Here is an 8,578-nt window from a genome sequence, read left to right on the forward strand (position 1 = left end):
CAGAATGCCGCCCGGGTAACCCTGGTGCTTCTCTCCGCTCCTGGCAGGGAGTGAATCTCTTTCCTATCTCTAAACGTGGGCTCGTGGTGTGAGCACAGGGTTTTTTTTGTCTCCCCAGCTCCGAGCCCCCCCATTCCCCTTGCTGTATGGGTTTCTGGACTCGCCTCCCAGCACCATCCTGGCTCCCAACCCTGCTGCTTTGGCTCCTGGCAGCTCCTCTGCAGCAGGAGCTCGTCTCCCCGTGAGGGTCTCAAACGCCACCAAAACCAGACCCAAATCAGCTGTGAATAGGCTTGAGCATCCTATTCAGGAGGACAATAGGAAATCAAACAGATGCCACGTCTCCTCCGACTGTCTGTGCGCCCGGTTGTCTTTGTTGCAGGTGAATTGGGGGAAAGAAAACAGGTTTGTTGTGACAGCACCGCGTCCGAGCTGCCCCGCTCTGCTGCCTGGCAGCCAGGAGAGGTGCAGGAGGAGTTGGTGGGGCTGCTGCCTGGGGGCTGGGGGCTCCGGTGCCCTGTTTGGCTCTGAGGTGTGTGGAGAGCACCGGGCTCTGTGTGGCACCGTGGGTTTGGGGCGGATGGCTCGGTCTAGTTGTTCCTATCCATTGAAGCCCTTGGAGAGGATGAGCTGCCTCCGGTGTCCCAGCCCGGCTGGGTGTTTGGTTGCAGAATAGAGTGTATCTCGTGCCTCTGTGCTGGTCTTCGCCCTCTCTCTTCCCCTGCACTGTGTGGCTGGGCACCCTCTCGCAAAAATCACCTGGACTGGGAGTCAAATCGAAATGCCCAAAGCAAAATCCGGAGTGAAGCATCCTCGGAGCCTGCTGCCCCACTGAGATGTCTCGTGGGGCGAGTGGCAGCGCCGCTTCGTGCCACGGTGCTGCTATGGGGATGTGCTGCTGAGCAGGGAGAAGGCAAGGGCTCTCCTCCCCCTCCTGCCAAGCTCCTTTCCTGCAGCTCTGCCTGTTGGGGTGGGCTTGCTGGCAGGGGCCTGAATGCTGACCCTACAAATCCGGGAGCAGGGCTTCACGTCCTGACCCTCCTCTCACCTTGGGCTCTCCCAGAGCACCGAGACCAAGCTGTGGGTGGACGGATGGACAAACCGATGTCCCCTGCTGGAAGGGGCTTGGGCTGGGGAGGCGGCGGGCATTGCTGCGTCCTCCAGGAGCACCCCCCCGGCAGGGTGACCCAGCGCGGGGTGCCCTGCTGTGGGTGCTGGCAGGAGCCTGCGGTTGGGCTGAGCCCCGGCCGTGAACGCCCGGTGCAAAGGCAGCCTTCCCTTTTGAAGTCTGACACCCGGGATTTTCCCCACCCACTAGGAGGACTGAAGGCAGGCAAAAAAAAAAAAAAGGGCAGAAAAAGAAAATAAAAGAAGGGGGAAATAAAAAAAAAAAAAAAGGAGGAAAAAAATCCTTTTTTAAGCTACTGGTGAGGGCACGTCAGGGAGGCAGAGGCTGGAAGGGGCTGGGGGAGCACCCTGTGTGTGTCCGGCCGGCTCTGACTCAGCCCCACGTGCAGGTACAACCCCGCTGCCGCCTGGTTTCGGGCTGAGCCTCGCTCACGAGGTGAAACCCAGAGGGGTTTGCAGGGGCAGGAGGAAAGCACAGAAACGGGAGCAGCCCCTGCAGCTTGCTTCTGGCCGCTTGGTGCGTGGTGGCCCCGAATTGTCCCCTCTTGCGGGTGTCCCCTCCCTCCCCAGCTGCGTCCCCCTCGGGAAGGGCCCGACCTTGGGTGGAATTGGGAGCCAGGATCCGGCCCCGCTGACGGAGGGCTGTGGGATGAGGCTGCCTCGAAGAACAAAGCCTCGCTGCGCCCGCCCGCCGGGTACCCCAGGGGCAGGCCGGGCGTGCAGCCTCGCTGCGGAGGTAGGACGGGAAGGTTTTCTGGTCCTGCCTGTCTGGTTCAGCGCCGGCTGGGGCTTGGGTGAGCCAAAAGGCGGCTCGAGCCGGGATGCGAGGCTTGGACTTGTTTAAAACTTCTAAAGCTTGAAGCTGAAAAAGCTGTAACTTTGGCCCAGGATTGCAGGATAGACCCGACCTGCTGGGGATGGGGATGTGGACACGAGGTTGGATGCGGGGCCTGGGTGTGTGCTGGGGGCTGGTGCAGCTCCAAGGGGCACTGGTGACGGGGTCACCGCCCACCCTGTCCCTCACCTCACCCAGCCGTGGGTCCTGGCTTTAGACTGTAGGTTTGATGTCAAAGCTCTAGAGGGGTGAACCTGGCTGCCTTTGGCATCCCAAATCCTGCCTTGGCTCGTACTCCTAGGGTACGGCACGTCCTCATCTCTCTGGGGAGAACAGGATGCTGTGTGGCTGAGCCTGGCGGGCCCTGCCAAGGTGTGGGAGCAATTCCCAACCTAGCCTGGCTTGTGAAGGCATTGGGGCCATTCTTTGCTCTTGCCCAGATCTTGGACGAGGTGGGACAGTGTCGTTCCCGAGCAGTGTTGGTCCTGAGGTGGCGCAGGACTTGGAGCAGAAGGCTGCTGTTGTGTTCCTCCACAAAATGGGAGGGACGGGGACATCCCTCGCCATGGGGGCACTGGCAAGTGAGGGGGAGCCTTAAAAGCCAGCCTGCTTTAGGGCCTTCCCTCCGTTTCTCTGGGGGATGCAAAATCTTTCGCTGTTCCCTCCTAACATCCCGAGCAGCTCAACTTCTTGCAGCTGGGCCCTACCTGGAGCTAATCCCAATGAGAAAAACCTCACCTGCAGCCCCCAGCTGTGTGCCCGCACCTCTCCACGTGCGACACGGAGGGGAGCAGCCTCTGCTGGTCCCAGGGGAGGTCCCGTGCTGGGAGAGGGGTGCTGCCGGTGGGCTGTTCCTGCTCCAGCCGGGGCTAACCTCCTCACGAGGCTGGGCCGAGGGGAGGGAAGGAGGAAGCTGCTTGTGCGATTGTTCCTAGGAATCAAACGTGAAAGGAGCAGGAACGTGGTGGCGCAGAGGAGGGGAACCTGTGTGCCACCTGCGCTGGCTCCGTTGTCTCCTCCTGCTCCAGCTGCTGAGCTCGGCATCCCTTCAATTTCCCCCCTCTCTCTCTCTCCCAGTGCCGTGTGGCTGAAGGTTTGCGGTAAAACCCCAAAAAGCCTCGTCCTCGAACCGCTCCTCCTGCCAGCTTCCCTGATCAGACCCCACGCTTCTGCCCGGAGCCAGCTGCGGGGCTGGGGGACACGTCTGCCGTCACGCCGCTCTCCTGACCGCAGCCCGTTTGCGTTCGTGCTTGCAGCCGTGCATTAAAGGGCTCCGAGCTCCTCGTTACCAAAGTGCGGGCTCCGAGTTTTAACGAGCCACCCGTGGGAGCCGGGACTGGGAGAGACGGAGCGCCGTCCCGCTGAACCGAGACAGAGGCTGACAACAGGCACCGCTGCCTGGAAACGGTGGGCAAAGGCTTTATTGACCACTGGAGGTCACTTTTTCAATAATGCAGTACAATCCAACTTTATTTTGTCAGTACCTTTCATGCCGCCTGCTCCCGAGCTGCTCAGCGGATCCGGTGCAAAGGGAGTGGGAAGAAACATATTTTTTATTTTTTTTTTTTTTAGAGCTGGGGAGCTGGAGGCTGCTCGGCAGCATGGAGCGAGGAGGGGGAAGGCTCCTGTGCCCCAGCCAAGGGGCAGGGGAGGAGAAGAGCAAGAAAATGAAGCAGCCTGGATGCTGCTCCCCTGTGCCACAGAGGCACCTTCAGGCTCCTTGGAGGCAAATGAGCGTGCTTGGCCCTGGGGTGGCTGGAGTCCTCCCGGCTCTTCCAGGCATCGAGGCGAGCTTTCTGCCCATGCTGATGCCCCACAAGGGCTCGGTCAGGTGCCTCCTCCCAGCCCAGCACCAGCAAGATCCCAAACCCTGTCCCTGTATGGTGCAGCCAGGCAGCAGGAGCTGAGGGGGGGCTGTGGACAGTCTCTGGTCACCCCAAAATCCCATGCCAGGAGCAGGGAGGGACATCCTGGAGCTGTGTGGAGCTGGAGGCTGCTGCTTCTGCGAAAGGACTGGGGGAGTTTCCGTGCAGAGCCCCCGAGCGTGGGAAGGGAAGGAGGTGAGAGGTGGAAAACCCAGCAAAAAGCCTTGGTAAGGAGTGGGCAGCAATGGCTGGGGCAGGGATCAGCCTGCTGGACTCAGGGATGCCCCCTGTTCCCCCACCTCTCACGCAGACCCCTCGAGCCCCTCTTCCCATTGCCTCCTGTTTCTACGTGGCTGCCTGTCCCCTCCTGCATGCATCCCTGCTCTTGGCCCTTTCTCTGGCAGGAAAGCAGGCACTAGCATGCATCCACAGCATTTTGGGGTCTCCTTGCTCCGCACCTCCAGCACCTTCTGGGTGCCCAGGCTTTAATTCCTCCCTCCTGCCCGGCTCAGCTGAGGTCTTCTCCTGCCTCCTCTGCGCTGCCGGAGCTGCTCGGAAAGCCCACGGGATTTCAGCGGGGCTCTGTGAAGCCCAGAGGCATCCAGGCTGGGCTCTGTGTGGCACTGGGAGGAATTCGGCCTCCTCGTGTTTCTTTTTGCCGTGCTGGAAGTCGGTGGGGAAGCTGCTTGTGCTATGTTTGTTTCTTACACGGCCTGGGGAGGACGGGGCTGGGTTTGAATGGAAACGTCGGTGTTTGGGCACACTGGGTCCGGGCTCTGCACCGCTGCGCCTGGCCTCAGCCCCCTCTCTCCCCCATGGGGACGTTACCTCCTGGAGCCTCTAATCCCACTGCGTGGCTGAGATCCAAAGCTGCTCTGTCTCTTGAATTGGGGTCCTGGAGCCTCAGGACCTCGGTGCTCCCCGCTCAGCCCCTGGGGACCCCTCGCCCCGGGGCAGGGGTCGCCGCGTGCCGTGCCGGAGCTGGCCACGTGCGAGGATGGCGAGCGTTTAACTGCTGCAGCAGATGTGACTTGGAAGGCGCGTCGGAGCAAATATTTAAAGATCCGGCTTTATAAAGCCACTTTTTGGCCCATAAACCACCCGCCCCGCAGCTCCTGGTGCTGTTGCTGTGAGCTCTGCTGTTTGCTGTTCCTGCTGCTCAGCCGCGGTGCCATCCAGTCAAGCGCGCTTAGTGATGGGGTTTTCCCCTTTTCCCCTGCCCCTGGTGTTTTATTTTGTGTATTTATTTATTTATTGGGGGTGTTTTCCTTCTCTCAGCAGAGGGGGATGGGAAGTGACCTCTGTAGCAAGCGAGGCCCTATCCTGCTCGCTGCCAGCCCCGTTCCTCTCTCCCCCCTGCTCATGCAGAAGGCTTTTACCATCTCGGCTGCTGATTTCGGAGCAGCAAAGGGTACCTCTCCTGGGCCCGAGGCAGGAGCTCTGCTTCCTTGTGCTGCTTTCCAGCCCTGCTTGGACAGCCTGGGAGATGGGGCTGCGGAACATTGTTGGAGGGGAGCTCTGAGCCCCACGTTTGTCGTCACCCACCCTATGATGTTCTGGGATCAGGTGGGCTCCAAGGCTCAGCAATCACTTGATTCTTGTGGTTGTCTTCCTGCTGCTTCAGATGTGTTTTGTGAGGTTCTAAACTGGGAACCCAGTCTCCTGGGGTGGAAGGGCAGGGATCCCACGTCCCCTTTGGCTCCGGAATACATCAGGTTCCCAGAACTGCTCATTGACTCGTTTACACAGCGCGGAGCAGCCTCCGGTTTGCGCTTCCCTTCGCTGTGTTGTCCTTCAGCCCGGGTCCCGTAGAGCCAAGCACTGACGTGTCTGCTAACATCGGCAGCTCTGCTCCTGAATGAGCAGAAGAAAAATAAATAGCATCTCAAATTGCAGCTTGCGTGCAATGGGGCCAGGTTCCTGCTCTCTCTCCGGCTCGAGGTAGTGACTTCTGACTTGCGTCTGCAGTGAGAGTAAGGTGATGATTGCGTCCAGGAACGTTTTGGGATAGACCCAATTCAATCTCCTGGTGCTTCCCTTTCTGCCTCGTATTAAACCCTGCCCAAACTCTCCTGGGAGAGCCGCCGACACAACTCCCCGGTGTCTCTGCGGCGCTTTGAGATCCTCAGATGCGAGCGGTTAGGGAAGCTTTTAACGGTGCTTAACTCCCTCGGGGATGGAAGTCCAAAGCGAGGGGAAATTATTCACCATTGTTAAGGAAAAAAAAACCCGCGTTGGCGCGTTGGGTTAAACCCCACGTTGTGCCCTCTAATTATGCAGCAGAGGCCCGGGCTGCCGGAGCACCTGGTGACGATGGGGTGGTTGTGCTCGGCTGGAGGGAGCCGGGCCCCGATGAGATCAAGGGGCCTTTGATTTCGACGGGTACTGAACCAGGCGCCGCGATATCAAACGGGCTAATCAGATAACAACCTCAGGTCGCCTGGCACAGATTCGCGGCCCCGAGTTGGGGCAGGCAGCGCAAATTGGGCAGCCAGCTGGGGAGGCTGCGTGAGCCGGCGCGCTGACGGCTCGTCCCTAATGAAACGGGACGTCCGGTAACGGGCTGGTGTGGGGTGGCTGGGTGTCCGGGACGTGGTGGGGGTCAGGCACCCTCCCTCCGGGCCGGGGGGATGTGGTGGGGGTCTGTGACCCTCTCCTACCTCGCTCCTGTGGCTAAGGGCTAATGCAGGGCTGCCCGCACGGGCTGGTGTGCAGGAGGGGTGGAGGAGATACAGAGGGGGAGCAATTGGCTGGGGTGAACTTGAATCCTTTGTTTGAAGGCTTCTGTAGGTTTTCTCCATGATTTTTTTTTTTTTCACTGCAGCCCTTGGTGTAGCAAGCTGGCACCTGAAGTTATTTTTTTCTGCTGTCTTCTAAACGGGGAGATTGGGCACAGCAAGAGGCGTGCTGTAAAGGGAAAGGCAGTGCTGATGCTCCTCGGGGATGCTGCAGCTTCAGGATGCCTCTTCGGGGGGCTGCTGCCTACGAGGTTTGAGTTCTCTGATCCTGGGTCTGGCTGTGCTGGCAGGAGCCCTGCTCTGTAGCATGGGGCCCGATCCCCAGGGGATTTTGCCCTGGTCTTGCAGGACCACGAGGTGTTTGCAGCGTCCTTGATCTCTCCCACTCTTTACCCATGGCTCATTAGTGCTGGGGTCCTTGGTGTTTGTTTTTTTTTTTTGTCATTTGGCAGCTGTGTCTGGTGGTGAGCAGCGCTGGGGGCAGGCACGCCGTGGGTCTGCGGGGATCGCTGTTAGGTCGTGGGCTCTCTGCTGGCGGACCAGCGGCTGCTGCAGCATGGCTGGCCCCGAAACAGCCCCTCCAGTAAATATTTGGGGCCAGGGCTGCTGCTTTGAGGCACAGACCGGCAGGCTGGAGGTGCCTGAAGTGACACCTCAGGTCTCACCTCGCTTCTGGCCTTGTAGATGAACGATGCTGGATGTGCTGCTTCGCAGGGGCTGGAGCCTGCGATACCCAACTCCCCTGCCTTTGTTTAGCAGCTGGGTTTTAAACCATGAGCTCCAATCCCAAAGCTTGTATTTTTTTTTCCCTGTGGCTAGGGGAAGTCGTAGCGTCTCTCTCTGTGTGTGCAGAGTGATGTCTAAGTGGTTTGCTCCCCAGCCTGGCCCACCATCGTGCCCCGTGGCTGCAGGAGCGCTGCCTGAGGTCTCCGCCTGCCCCAAAAAGCTGGGCTGGAAGTGGGTCAGTAGGTTTACAACTTCTGGGGAGGCACGGTGTGATCCTATCAGCCTCATACCTTAAAGGAAGCTGCCTGGAGTCAAATCCGAGGCAACAATGAGAACTTGGAGAGGAACAGAGAGGAGAGGCAGCGGGTTAGCAGATGCAGAAATCCCCCTGGGTCCTATCAAGTGTTTTGCCAGTGTTAAACGCTGAGTAAAATATAGTGCCTGGGAGATCAGATCCCTGGGTATTCCCTTTGGACGGGGAGACCCTGGGTTGAATATCTCTCTGGTGAATCATCTTTTGGAGCTATCAGCGCAGAGATCTGGCACGGGGCTCTCGCAGCGCCTCGCCGCTGGATGTGACATCGCTTGCAGGCTCTTTGGGTGAAACCACTCGGAGAAGGCACACAAATAGCGTCATGGGGCTCTCTGCTGCTAAAGCTCGGTTCCCTGGATGCTTGGGTTCAGCAATAGCAAGCAAAGCCCTTCTGGGATGTCCGGAGCACCCAGAGGAGCTTACAGTGGAAAGGGTGAGCAGAGGGGCTGCAGCAACAATATTCTTCAATTGTCTCCAGCAGCAATTTGGGGAGAATAGCCACAAAACCTGCTCCACAGAAGCACCTCCTGAGCTTGCAAGGCCCATCACGGGGCTCTTCCAGGTCTTGAGCAAGCACCTGGCTGTTCTGCTAGATCCTCCCGTGTGAGCTGACCGGCAGACTAAAAGGTACAAGAGGTCAAGATGGAAAGGAACCAATTGCTAAATGACCTTCAGGAATGATGCAGAAGAGCCTGTGTGGCACAGGGAGGTGTCAGGCCCATAAAAGAGAAATCCTACAAGGAAAGCTGGTGAGGGAGAGGGTCCAGTTAGGTTTGTGCTTGGTTTTTTCCTTTAATCCATCAAAGAGACTCTCCCAAAGAGGGGAAAGGACATTGGGGGAGCAAAGATACTGCCTTAGGTTGCGAGAAGAGCACAGCAGGAGGGTGAAACTGCGTGACCCTCAGTGCGTTGGGGCGATGGGTTGTCTTCTCCCCCGAATTTGGTCTGGGGACGTGCTGGGAGGAAGAGGCTC

Source organism: Anser anser (genome assembly GCF_964211835.1).
Source record: "Anser anser genome assembly, chromosome: 21".
Taxonomy (NCBI): domain Eukaryota; kingdom Metazoa; phylum Chordata; class Aves; order Anseriformes; family Anatidae; genus Anser; species Anser anser.